A 14,157-nucleotide genomic window follows, 5' to 3' on the forward strand; every position below is an offset into this window, starting at 1 on the left:
ACGAATTTCTCGTACCGCCCACGAGTAATGGCTCGATTGTCAGTCCACGGAATTCACCATGACGTTTTTCACAGCGCCACTCTATTTGTCTCGTGGCTCTACCACGGCTGTCCTTCTGCTACGTGTCTACACTCGGTAAGCTCCTTATAATTTCTACTGGAGGGAAAACAATGCTTCACAGAATCGATAACGTTCCATTGAAAATTTTCCTTCTTCACGATTTCATTCTCAAGAAAGAACGTGATTCTATAGCTTGTTAGTAATTAAGGAACGGGAATTTCACAACAATGCTTGTTGTTCGACGATTCGGAAATTTCTCGTGAAATCTTGCCAGATGGCTGGAAAAATATAAAAACAAGGATCGATTTCTTTGAAGTCGTTGACATAACGAATGCAGCGTTCTCGCTTTCGTGTCGAAACGACGAGGCCACTTTTCCGGCCGATATTATCATCGAAATCGAGCGCGGACGGCGCTGGGAACAGGATCGCCGTCTTTCGTGGGATTATCATTTAAATTGGCAATCGATACTAGACCAGAATTATTCCTATCTCCTTTTCTTCTCTATTTTTTCATTTCATTTTTGTCCTTTTCTTCCTCCTATCCTTCTTCCCTTCGTTATTTCTTTTTTTCATTCGTTTCGCTATGTGTATGTTCACCATGTAGTTACTGTTCACCCTGTCACATTAGACATCGCGCAATTTAAGCGTATCACCACAAAATTTTTGAAATTAAAAAATAAATTCTTCCCTTTTCAGGGAATCGCTGATAGCGAGGTTATAAAACTTTGTTTCCGCTCGATATTTGCTTCCTCGCTTTTTTCTTGGCAAACGAACTGTATGAAATATGCTAAGAAAACCGTAGCGACGCATTCTTGGATGTTTGCCTTTGTTGTATCGTCGTGGAAACACCACGGAATTTTTCCTCGATGATAGAGCTTTCTTTTATCGATACAAAGTCAGCAACGAGTATCAAAAAGGATTCATCGATGTCTCAAGCGCACTCTTTCTCCACGCCCTTTATTTTCGTGTCTGTCAAAGGGTTATTTTTCCAATTAACCATGAAGAGTTAGGATCCCATTGCCGTGGCCATGACGTGTACACGACAAATCCGCTGTTTCATGCCTCTGTGCACACGATACCGGAGCAAACCTAAGCTTGAATGGCTCCATCGAGACTCGTAGCATTTGATCTGGTTACACAACCTCGGCACAGAATTCTCCTCTCCCTCCTCACCTTTGCAAGCCTGTAATTCCTTTACCGATACCAACCACGTTCGATTACGTTTCTTCGATGAACATTAATTTCGAGGTTCGCCGAGCCGGACTCCTTTGTTCCACGATGCTTCTTCGTTTTTGCCTCGAGGCATTTATCAACGTGCACGCGTGCATCCAATGCATCCATGTGCATTGTCTCGCGAAACGCATCAGTTTATGAAATAAAACACGTTTCGGCATTTTATGCCGTCGTAAACTTTCTTGTTTTACGTTCCAGTGTCTTGTTTCAGTGTCAGAAGACACTTGTTTCAAATATCTCGTTCGTGAACTAATCACGTTTGTATCGCTTTGTTTCAGTCCCTTTTTTTTACGTAGAATGACGAATGACTTTTCCACGTATTTTTTGCGTAACAACGGAGAACGTACTTCTTCTATTATCGAGGTGAATTTTAGTTTGACAGAATCTGATAGAATGTGACATTCAGATGGTGAAGTTACGTAAGAGTAGCTGACGTGAGATTCTATAACGTTGAATGAAGCGTAAATTTTGAAAAAGTACCACCTTTCGCATAAGGAAATAAAACGAGAACTCAATGATATCTCGTTTGTATAATATATGCAGAACATTCTACGTAAATTAATGGGGACCACAACAAAACGTTTGAATATTTATAATTAGCGAGTAAATCATTGCCGTTTAAACAGCAGCATTTCATATTTGTAACGAATGTCGGTGATTAATTTGTAATTGTAATTACCATTATTCTGGATTGTTTGTTCATTAACATCGTAATTTTTTTTTCGTTTCCTTTGTTTCTATTTTTCTATTGATTTTACACACAAAAGAAGGAGAGAGAGAGAGAGACAAGAAAACGGGAGAGAGAGAGAGAGAGAGAGAGAAGAAAACGGGAGAGAGAGAGAGAGAGAGAGAAGAAAACGGGAGAGAGAGAAAGAAAGATACAATTACTTTGATCATTTTGAAAGATAGAGTCATTGAACGAAATGATAATTTGTTAAAAAATTTCGCATGAATGCGCTTATTCGTACAGGTCGGTGGAGGCGGCGAGAAATAAACGGCGCAAGAAATTTATTGTTATCGCGGAGGCGATATCGCGAAAAATTCACGTTTCACGCATCGAAAGTTTTCATCGAAAGAAACGCGTGTTCCCAGGCGAAAATTACTCGTTACGAAAGGTTAAAATGAAATTTCCTACTGCACCCGTGTTTTTACGATCTTCGTCGATTAACGGTGTACGGTTTGCTTTTATTACCACGTGGAACACAGCGAGAACTAAATTTGCTATAATATTTTAAGATACGATCACCGAGGTAGCTATAAATCGTTGTAATATCATTAATTTGCTACGAAATAAAATTCTGTCGTATTATTTGATCTATGTTCGTAATTCTCTCTTTCTCCCTGCGTAACATCGAGTTTATTTTACGGCGACGTCGTTACGATCCTTCTTTTCTTTCCATGAATAATTTCGAACCAGGAAGCACGGAGAAGAAATCTGATCTCTCGCGTCAACTGTCGATCCATTCTTCGGCAATTATTCGAATATTTCCATTCTTCACGCAACCGGAAATATTTGATCGAGCAGAAATAGAATTTGCTGCAAGTTCCTGAAAACTTTATTGACCGTACCGAATTTTACTAGTTGGAATATTTGAAAATTACCGACGCTGGAAAAACGTGTATAAATCCATCGTGGAAAACCAGTTGTTTCGAGTTCTAACTAAGAGACTCAGCCACTATACGCCAGGTTCACGAAAGTTTAATAATTAACGATGTTTTTACAAACATTCCGTCGAAACTTCTTCGAGCAAATGATTCATGAATTGCGGGCGCGACCGAATCAATAACGCGCTCGGTGCAATGAATCACGCGAAACATGACATCCGGTACACACCGAGTGTAACAAGCGTTGATAAAGATATTTCATTACTCTACTTTCGGAGCAGACTTAACGGCAACGCGTCCCTTACTATATATATATCTGTCCCCATTTATTTCCAAAATTAAACGAGACCGCTGCTAAACTTTTCAGTTGGATATATTTTTAGCACGCTCTTTATTATATTCCAAATCTGCTTCTCTGTAATTATCAAATCGAGAAACGAAACGCCAGGCTGCTCAAAATCGCTACTTTCTTCGAAGCAAATCAACGTGCATGAAATACGTAAAACGTTAGATTCACGTACTAATTTATAAAATTACGTGAGGCCATTTTCTAAATCAATCTACGGCGAAAACAAGCTTGAAAAAACAATATCTGCCTAATATTCTCGCAAGATCCTGCAAAGAAAAGAGTATCCAGAGGTCTCTACAAGCTTCATCAAACTTTACTCAGAGTGACGTCCCGCACATTTTTCTTTCACGAGACGGAGCCAATGTTTTGATCGAGGAAAATACTCAGCTCCGTTTTCACTGCGATAGAGCAGCGCGAAGGGTGCAGTGATTTGTGTTTCTAATCTCGAAGGGGCATCCAAACTGAACGCAAACGGTGAATAGACGTATCGACTGTAACGGAGAACGAGCAAAAAACGTCGTCGATGGAATTGCGACGTCAACTTTTTGGTATCGGACGAGACTCACCTCCGTTCCTTTCTATCGAGCGGCTCGGAACGTCGCTCGGACCAACCGATACTTCTAATTGCTCGGGCTTAGTCGGACCAGTCAGTCGATACTCGGTTTGGATCGAAAGAACGAATGGAAGAAAAGACCAGTCTGTTGTCACGAGAATTGCGTTTTTGCGTGCGGTTCGATAACACGGTCCCAGGCACGGCGTGACAGCCATCGAAATAATTCTTCAAGGAGAAACGAATCGCTTTCTGTGCTCGATAAACGCCAAGAAAAGTTCCGGGAATCCTAGAAAGCAACATCCAGATGAGGAAAAAGTATGAAGTGGAGGAAACTCGCGGGGAATACGGTCACGAAACTGTGCCAGTATCGAGGGTGTAACGAATCGAAGGTACCACTCGGAATATTTCTGCTGCGTTTAATAAGACCCGATCACGCGATGTAATTATTTTCTGTTGAAAACGGAGAGACGAAAAAAGGAACATGGAACGGTTAGCGAGCGATTAAACTTCGATCGATCGAAACGATCGGATCGTTTCCTGACGTGCGCCATTAACTCTTAAAGAAAGGAAAGGATGACGATGAATTTTGTACAGTCAGTCGATTAAAACTATAATTCTAACGGGGACAGATTGAAAATTAGAACAGTTAAGTAGTACGAGTCGAGCATGGGCGAATAGGTGGCATCAAACGTTACGTGTAATAGCGGTACCGAATTGATTTCTGGGTTATACTCGTGGAATGCTTGTGCACGTATAGTACATAGTCGAACATAGGTGGAGAAAGTTTGAAAAAGCAGCCACGAGTACGCTTAAACATAGAAGAACCGCGGAGGCAAGTAGTACGACTCAACCATTTCGTCGAATCGCAGGTCGCTTTGCTTTTTGCGCTTCGTGCTATTTTCTTTCAGATCTCGGTTACACTTGTGAAAGGCCTTTAGCACCGAGTCGTAAAGCAAGAGCACGAAACTTGTCACAAAAGCGAAAGAACGCGAAATTCCAACTATAGCATTACATCCTCTTTAAACAGGAGAAAGAAGAAAAGGAGGGAAGAAAGTCGCGAATTGAAACGCGTCAGGATACCGCAAACAGGGTGTTGCGTCGCGCCGCGTCGCTCCTTCCCCCTTTTATCGAGGTCCAACGCGAACCAAGTTGAACCAAAAACCACGACAACGTGTCACGCGAATCGGTTTTTCCACTCGAGTACCGCAAATCGATTCGCAAGTTTCGTTTACCACATTCATTTCCAACTAAAATCTGTCCGTTTACACGCTTCTTAATAAAAATCCTCGACAACAGGCAGCGTTCGCCATGATTCTTTGACAAACTCGCCCCTCGATCGAAACAACATCGGCTAGCTGGATTCTATTCCCGCGCAGCACGAATTATATTAGTTGCACAGCACGTGTCTAGTTTCGATACCTTCCTTGACTCAATCAAATCGCGTTTATACAGGAAATTCGCAAGACGCGAATAGTATCGATATCTCATCGAATGGAACCATTACCTCCTGAGCGATCCTCGGTTGGTCGGAGCAAACTCGCGTACACACGTAGATTAATCTCACAGCACCATCCACTCGGACGATCGATTCGTGATCGTTTAAGAAAAAAGAAAAAAAAAAGAAAAAAGGGACCAAGGAAAAGATCGCAAACGATAGAAAATTGATATTCCTCGTGGCTAAAACTCGATCTCGACGTAACGAACCGACAGACGGAGAACGGAACAGTGTCGATCGACGACGGAGAAATCGACGATTGCGAAGGTGCACGTGTTGCCGCGACGTGCGCCAACGCTAGACTGGTGCACGGTCGGTCGCTCGGTTGGCCGCCTGACTCGTCGCTGACTCTCCCTACTGCGTGGTTGGCCGACCGGCTGGATGGCGGGGTGGTTCGCTGACTGCATGGTAGAATCGCTAGCCGGAACAACCCTTTCCCTTGTTGCTCGCCACTCTTCGTGTCGACCCTCTGTTTTCTCCGAGGCCAGCACTGCTGAATGTTAGAGTCACACTCGTGTTTTGAGTCTACTGGAAAAACTTTTCGATTCGATCCACCGTCGAGGACTAAACTTCGCTAACTGGACTTTTCCTGCAGAAAGGAAAAGAGAGAGAGAGCATTCAATGCAAATTTTCCAACGTCGCTCGTTTTTTATCGACCATTTTGTAGGACGCTGAGTACCTTCGAACCGAGCCGTGCAGAGGAAGGAAGACAGTCGAGTCACGTATTTCCTTTCTTTCAATTCCGACGTCCTAAAGATATCTTTCACTGCGTTCTCGTGATTTTTTCATCGGGAATCTGAAAGGTGCTCGGAGCAGTTCCTAAATTAGGGAGAAGGAGGTTGAGTTCGAGTTAGATACGCCGTTGGATTTAAGTTTCTCTGAGAAGCTTTGGCAGTGTGCATTATCATTCAGATCATTATCCCGTACCGTCGTGGGATTTGTCGAGACTCCTCGTGCGTGTTTCCTCCTTGCGATCGAATTGACTTAATGACACTTTGATCTCGCGGCTGCTTGAAATCTAGTTTCGCGAAATTCCAACGATGCTGCGGCGATGCTGAGTGCAGCTTCTATTACCGTAAGTGTGGGCTATAGACACGCCGTTGAAACTTGCCCTATGACAAGCGAACGCGGCAGATTGCATTGAATTCACACCCCAACATTAAGTAGCATGCAAATTATTGCAAGCGGAGTTTAATTAAAGTCACACGATCGACACTGCGACACATTGAAATCCGGGTCCTGATAATTTATCCACCGAGCAAAAAGTTTACGTCCTGTTGGAATCTGTGTTGGCTTCTGATCGCCGCACAACGAGCCGGAAAACTATCCAGCGCAAAGGTTCTTTCGACTACATCTCCATCGAATTAACCACGCTGAGGCAGAGAGGAAACAGTTGAGCGGAACAGGAAGTCGTAGAATAGAAACTAGCCTGTCTGATGCACCGGTCCCGTTCAACTCGCAATTCCCATTACTTTGAAGTCTCTCACGGAAGAATATTTGCCTGTCTGTCTGGCGTCACTCAGCCCCTTTGTTATTCCACGACTCCTCAACGCTTTTCTTCCACTGGTTGGTCGATCGACCTAACTTATCATCCGATCTGTGCCACTTTCAGCTGCTTAACACGTTTGAGTCGCTACGCGTTAACTCACGCACGACGAGTCGTATTGATCTAAGAGGTTCTTAACTTCTAACTTTTGCCAAACGTTTCTGGCTTTGTTCGATCGGTTATCCGGTCAATCTCTGCCCTTAATAGCGGCTATTAGACGCAATCAGCTACACGATAACGCGAAATTATAGAGAATCACGATTATGCAATTACTAACCTTTTTGGGTTTCGCAGAGACGAAAGAACGCCGCGTGTCTTCCATATCACGAAGGCTTAAGTTAACCGTGAGAAGACACGAACCCGAGTTAATAACGACTGTACATTCCTGCCTGAGCTCTACCAAGCTAGATATATTCTATTCTGGTTTTATTTCCTCATCGTTTCAATTATTCTCGTCTTAGTTGCTATCTTGTTCTCTTGAAGAGTTTCATCGCACATCTGACGTTTTGAATCGTCTTGTCACTTAAACACCTAGTTGAAAATGAAACGTTTCGAAACTTCAGGATGTTCTATTTAGAAAACTGCATGTTTGGCACCGAATTAAATTATTCTAATATCCGTTGAAGCTTCAGAGAAAGACACGGTTTGTGACAAAGAAGATTTTTAAGCTACCAAGATTATAACTCGTCTTTATTTTATATTCTCGTTCCTTTTATAACACACATCGTGCAAATATACTTCAATATTTTACAATTAATCCATAGAAACATTAATAACTCAGGCAAGTATTAGTATATTCAAAGAAATACGAACATATCCGGAAGCTTTTCGTTTTACCGCACTGCAACGGATATGATTAAATCAGAAATTAACGAAAATATTCATCGTATATGGGAGAAGCTATTTTCAACACGAACGAGAATCGATATACAGAGCACTACGTTGCACAGGAGCCTGTAAAATTCTCTCAAGTTATTGACGATCGCGGACCCAGGCTCATTTCCGCGTTAAACCAGAATTTCAGGACGATAAAACGGCCGAGTAACAGCATTTTTACGCGCGAATCTCGCCGTTGCGCGATCGAAATCAGGATAAATCCCATTCGTCGAGAGAGACGCGACAGGACAATATGAACGGCCCGACAGAACAAGCAGCTTCGAAACCGCGTTGTTTTATTATCAATGGAAAAGATCGTGAAATATTCAGCGCGCAATTATTATGATACATCGATTCATCGATGCGACGTATACACGAACTTTTATCATGCGAATACGCGGTGTCTGTCGATTAACATCGACATTACAGCGTCGTTCGTCAAGATGAGAAGCCGTGCGCGCTTCACACTGACGTTTCAATCGCGATTGTTCCTCGCAAATCGCTTTTTTTTTTGATCGTATATCGTGTATTTCGAACGATCGGCTTTTGTTCATACGTACGCTACATCGACTAAAGTCGGTAGCTAGGAGACTGCTTCTACCGGAGAGTTTCGCAGAATCGATAAAGTATCGACGATACGTCAAGTTCGATGACGGAGAAGGTGGGGTCTTAGACCTTGCATCGATTAGATTACAGTTTTGGATACTTTGGTGACTTACACCGTCGCATCGTCTAGTCATCTTTCGTTCATCAAAGAAGATATTCCGAGCGCGTGAAATTTAGAAATTCCTTACAATAGAATTCTTTGCGTCGTAGTAACGTCTCGTGTGATTTTTACGACGATTGGCATCTCGTATTTCTGAAAGGCTCTAGCGACAAGTTAATGGGAAGAGCGGTTTGTAGAACTGGATGTTTGTTACCGTTTACACGTTTCACAATATTTGCCTGTTTACTGCGTTGTATTATTGATTCGATTAGAGTAATTATTATACGAAGTTCTTTCAATTATAAGAGGCATAAAACTGCGATTTCAAAATCAACAAATTTCAGAATTTGTATTTCCACATTTCCTCTATTTTATAATATTCCGTTTTTCCTTCCCTTTCAGTGAAATATCGAGTCCTCGCTGCACTGTCATCGCCGGATGCAGAGGATATAGAGAAAGAGGACTTCAAAAGATCGTGGTAAGTAGATTCATGTTTATAGAAGAAAATTTTATACAAACAGAACTCGCAGAACGTAGATTTTAGAAAGAATATACGAAACTATAGATCCAGATAACGAAAAGATAATAGTGAAAATATGCCAAAGATTTTCGTCTGATTAATGGTAGTATACGGCTCGTGTTAAAATTCCCGGAAGTTTCATTATCGTAATCCATTCTACGTTCTCACAAAACATTGTTCAACTCAGCTATGGGACCCGGAGCACAGTGAAATCATTTGGTAGCAATAAGATAGAATGACAGATAGATAGAAACTCGCGGCGAAACAGTTACAGGAAATGATCGCGTGTGAAGCAGTTTTTCAGGAAACGTAACACGGACCATAAATCGCGGCGATTTGCGAGCGGACGCGTTCGTTTTGCCAGACTTCCGTCGCGGGGCAGAAGAAGAGCCGCTCGGTTTGACGCCTTGATTTCAAGCGGCTCGATGATCGCCGCGTGACAAATGGCCGTGACGCGAGAGCTAGCTCGTGGCCTGGCTGCACGCACACGCCGACACAATTAATGGGGATCCTTGGGGATCGCGAGAGGTGGCCGACCGGAGATCGAAAATATATCGTGGAATACGAATCGGCGACGCGAGTTAACGGCGCGCGACGCGACCCTCCGAGTGATTTACGATCGCGGAATTCGAGGAAAGGAGAATTTTAGTGTTCCCTGCCGTTTACTCGGCCCCTTCTGTTTCAAATCTGCCATTGCGAGAAATACCGCGGATTACGACCAACTAATGCCTTGATTTACAATCTTTCATAAAAATGTTCGAACGCTTGTAGGAATTTTTTACGCACGTATTGCGTGTCTTGTACGAAATATTTCAAAATTTAATTAGCGCTATAACGATGGAAAAAATTTCTATCGAGATAAATAGTCGGCTCGGCTCGACGGGATGTCTGACTACGAATATTCTACTCGTCGTGCGTATACTGAAACTCTAGAGCGAGGAAGAACATAAAGATGATCTACTTAATCGTAGAAGCTGAAGCTCGACTAAACTTAGTGAAGTAGCAAATTGCGTGTTAAACGAGCCAGCATAGACGTGCAAAAATGAAATCATTTCACGTGGAAAAATTGGAAGAGAAAAAGCGCGTGTAGCCTGTACGTCAATCAAAATTCACTTTTTTCTATTGTTCGGGCTGCAAACTGTTCTCATCAACTCTGGAAGCTGTATTCGAAGAAAAATTGTCAACTATACTCCGGATCTGTTAACAAGTAATTCGCTATTCCTTATCATTAAATTAACGCTGCTATCGATACTCGAAGGATGAAGTACGATGCCAGCGAGTGATATTAATAGCCGATGGTGATAAATTACTTGAATGGTGATAAATATTAGCGAATGATTCGCGATATTATAAAACGTTAACACGAAGAAATACTTCGTCATCGAGAGATATTGAGACAGCTGAAATATTAGCGAACGCTTCACGAGCAGATCAAACGTTCGATATACGAGTTAATTACGAGCAAAACGTTGGACGAGTGAATTCGCGAACCTTGCACGAATGCGTTCGATGTGACAAGCACAGAGAGCATAGGAGAAAATGGAAAGGATCGGCGCTCTCATCGGAGGCGTTCGATTCCAACGACGTGTTGGAACTGGCGGTGCAGCCACTGCTGGTGTACCGTTCCCTTGCTAGGCTTTAAGGTTCAAAGCAGCGTATCTCTGAAAGCCACGGAAAAAACAACCTGAAAGCGGTAAATACACGGCCACATCGGGATCATGATCAAACAGCTGCTCGCATCTCGCTATTCACTGGCCAATGAATGCGCTCTGCAGAACTTTGCGATAATCCTATGGCTTATATCGATTACCGTAGCACCGCTCCGCTGGTGGTTGTTTCTCAAGGCGTGAAACAACCAGCCTAAGAAGGATTTGTAACTGGAGAGCACGGGTTTTAAGGCAATCTCCAGACCGCCTTCTCTTGATTAGTTCCACCGCTGGAACTGGATCGCGCAACGAGACTCGTTTAAAAGTTGATTCAAGCTAGTTGCCGCTTTCTTTCTCCTCCTCTCGTTTTCTTTTCCTTCTTCGTACGAGAACTACAGGAACTTGTGCTTGTTCCGTATTGGAATTACCGTCCCCCGATGGCTGTATTGAAAAAAATGTCACACTGTTCGTCGTTTATGTTGGCGTCGCATGCAATTTTTCGTTAACTGGGTGCAGCTGGCTACATTGTTTAAAGCTAATCAATTTAGCACCATTACCATGTAAAATTGACGCGCCTCGGAGTTTAATCAATATTTGAGGATTATTGTGGATATGAAATGGCCGTTGCACGTATTTATTTACTCTCGGTGAACGATAAATATTTACGGCATTGTTATTTTATCGTTATGCCTTTGCGCGACACTGTTCGACCTTCAATTTTCCAAGCGTAAACTGTTGCATTCCAAGCTGTGTTCTTCTCTAACGAGAAAATCCAAAAGATTGACCAGATATAGTGAATCGTACTACAAAAACGGATGATACGTGGACTTCCTAGTTAGATCAAGGCAAATTGAATAGTTTTGTTGAAATCTTCATTCGCCAAATTAACGTCGTAAACGGGTGAATTCTTACGATGTGGATACAAACAGCAGGGTTTAATCGTCGTCTCATTACGTAAGATGCTACGGGACTGGAACACCTTAATCCTTAACAAACAGGGGAATCGTTTGCGTTCGCGTCTTCTCGCGTCCCCAAAGCTTCTACTTAAATCTTCACGTAGTTTAATTATCTCTACACCCAGACAATGAAACGATTTTAATTTTCTGGCCGATTCTTTCTTTTTCATTCTCCTTCCTCCGATTCTTTCTTTCGTTTTATCGTCTATAAATATAAATTCACCGACTTGGCGCCCATGAAATTTCGTTTGCCAACGCCGCGCACAACTTCCTCGACGAAACTTCTTCGAGTTCCCTTACTTTCCATGGGAATATGCGCCGATAAAGTACATTAAACGCGGTAGGCTTGTATCCCCGGATGAAGTTTAATTTTAATGCGCCAAATATCGGGAAACACGGATTGCCCCTCGCGAAATTTCGTCGTAACGGCAACGGATTCGGGGAATAACTGCGTCGAAAACACTTGGGAAATTTAGCTAACGGTGAATTTCACGACTCGATCTGCTTGAAGATTCGTGTTTAATTTAGCATGCTTTCAGCAGACACGGCGACACTTTACAGATAAATTGCCGCGACATAAGGTAAACTCGCGGAATGATTCGCAACGTGGCGAAAAAATATATAGCGAATCACGATAACCTCGATACCTACTGAGAATTGTATTTTATCGTTCCATTTAGCTTCCTGTATATTTTTCTCTCTCTCTTCTATAGCAGCTATTTGTTAGACGCGAAGATTTCCACATTCGCATAAAAGGTGTGGTGAACATTTTTACGCTAAATCACGTTTAGCAAAATGATGTGGCAATTGGGAAGATACAAAAACGCGTGAAAAAAATATGTTTGAAAAAGAGGACGACAGGACGAGCGAATATAAAATAGTAAAAGCGACAGTTTAAATTCACTACAACTCCAAATTCGGCAATGGATGGATATTTTTGGTCCAGGTAGTTTTTCTATTTGCGTTCCCGTTTCGCTATGCGTATCGTTCGATATATCGAGTGCGGCCAAGCTCGATATTTTATTTGCATAATACCTCGGAATGAACGAATTTAGGAAAACATTTCAAAGATTACAATTTTTCAGTTCGATCGTTGCAACTGATCGGATACGTTTTCGTTTTCTATCGGAAATCGTTTCGAGATTATATTACATCGTTAAATTCCATTGGAGCGTCCAAATATAACGGCAATGACATCGATTTAATTTCATTCAGATTTTCAATGTTTGAGGGAAAACTCAGAGGCGCGACGATATTTTGAAGATGAGATTGCTTGATCAATTTAATCCTTCCTAATTGTATCTCAAATGAACCCTGTTCCATGAAGTCACGCAGCACGTCGCACCACTTTGACAACGTATGATGGATATTAGTTTGTCAGTAGACACCTTGATGAAGCTCGATTATAACGACGCCGTTATCAACAACGTTATCAGGTGAACTACACGTCCGAATTATGTTCTTCTTCGTGTTTGAAATTCGAAGATATATTTTCTATACATCTGACTCCTTCTGCATAATAATTTATTAAATTAATTTAGTGAATTGTCAAACAGGTAAATTGTTTTGTTAATTTGCAACGTTATATCAAACAGACTATTTACTAAACGAGCATGAAGTTATGTCATTCCATCAGTAGTTTAAAATAATGAAACATTTATATTTCCTTATTTTCATATATTATATTGTTACTTAAAAGCTACGCATCTTACTACTGAGAATTCGCAGCCAGTTAGCAGACTTAGTGGCCAGCGAGTCAAGAGAGATGGAATGGATAATAATATTTCAACGTTCTATATAGTAGGAAATGATACAGAAAATTGGGATATGCCTGATTTCATTCGCAATTAAATAAATCGATAATTTGTGCAAAACATCTAGAAACGTGTTAACGAGCCTTCAAATGAATCACCTAAGTCTTGTTAAACAATCGACTGTACGCTTGAAAATGGTCGTAACGCAGGAAACCGCAGGATCCAGTTGCCTAACACAAGAAACCCCAAATTTGATTTCAACTCGCAAGAAACTGTACACTTTAATCCATTTTATCTCAGCAAATTATTAAACTTTACTTCATCGCATCAACGTGCTATAAAATCCAATTTCTTAACGTCGAACCCATCCCTTTTAACTCCTAACGCTACCAGAATTCCGAGACGTCCAAATATAAGTATGTTCCACAGTCCTGAATCCTAAATTTACCGCAGCAAACACGAGACTCTTCTCGTAGACGCTTTCCTCTTTAAAAACCATTCACTTCAAAATTAAAGATACAGGATGAAAGGTGAAAGGTGAAAGGCGAAAGGTGCGATATTCTCGCAAGTTCGCCGCTAGCGCTTTCGGCGGCATCGATGTCAAGGATACGCGTCAGGCTGGCGCATACGTCATCGCAACAATCTAACGCGTACTCGGTAGTCGGATCATATATAATGCGTTCCACCGCACGGATATACAGAACGGGGCCGGTAAACGACCGAAATCTGGACGCCGATAACATACGTACACACGTATGCACGGCCATTGCATACGCATTTGCATCTGGCATCCGACGCAAGCCGGCCTCTCTCGTGGATATGCATGAAGGATCGAGGCGAAATTTTGGCTAAACTTGA

General features: G+C 42.1%; 1 protein-coding gene across 4 annotated transcripts in view; it reads right to left on the bottom strand.

Moving 5' to 3' along the window:
* LOC126874086 (protein artichoke-like) overlaps nucleotides 1-14,157 on the bottom strand; it is a 182,864-nt gene that overhangs the window by 84,901 nt on the left and 83,806 nt on the right. For 2 of the 4 annotated variants that reach the window (XM_050635704.1, XM_050635701.1), the window contains exon 1: nucleotides 5,305-5,610. The exons of 1 other annotated variant lie outside the window; for it this stretch is intronic. The gene's annotated coding sequence lies outside the window, so the exon portion shown is untranslated. Of the gene's footprint in view, nucleotides 1-3,813; nucleotides 4,458-5,304; nucleotides 5,611-14,157 lie in introns of those variants that run through there. One more of the 4 variants, XM_050635703.1, reaches the window with a different exon arrangement.

This window comes from Bombus huntii, chromosome 15 (assembly GCF_024542735.1).
Source record: "Bombus huntii isolate Logan2020A chromosome 15, iyBomHunt1.1, whole genome shotgun sequence".
Taxonomy (NCBI): domain Eukaryota; kingdom Metazoa; phylum Arthropoda; class Insecta; order Hymenoptera; family Apidae; genus Bombus; species Bombus huntii.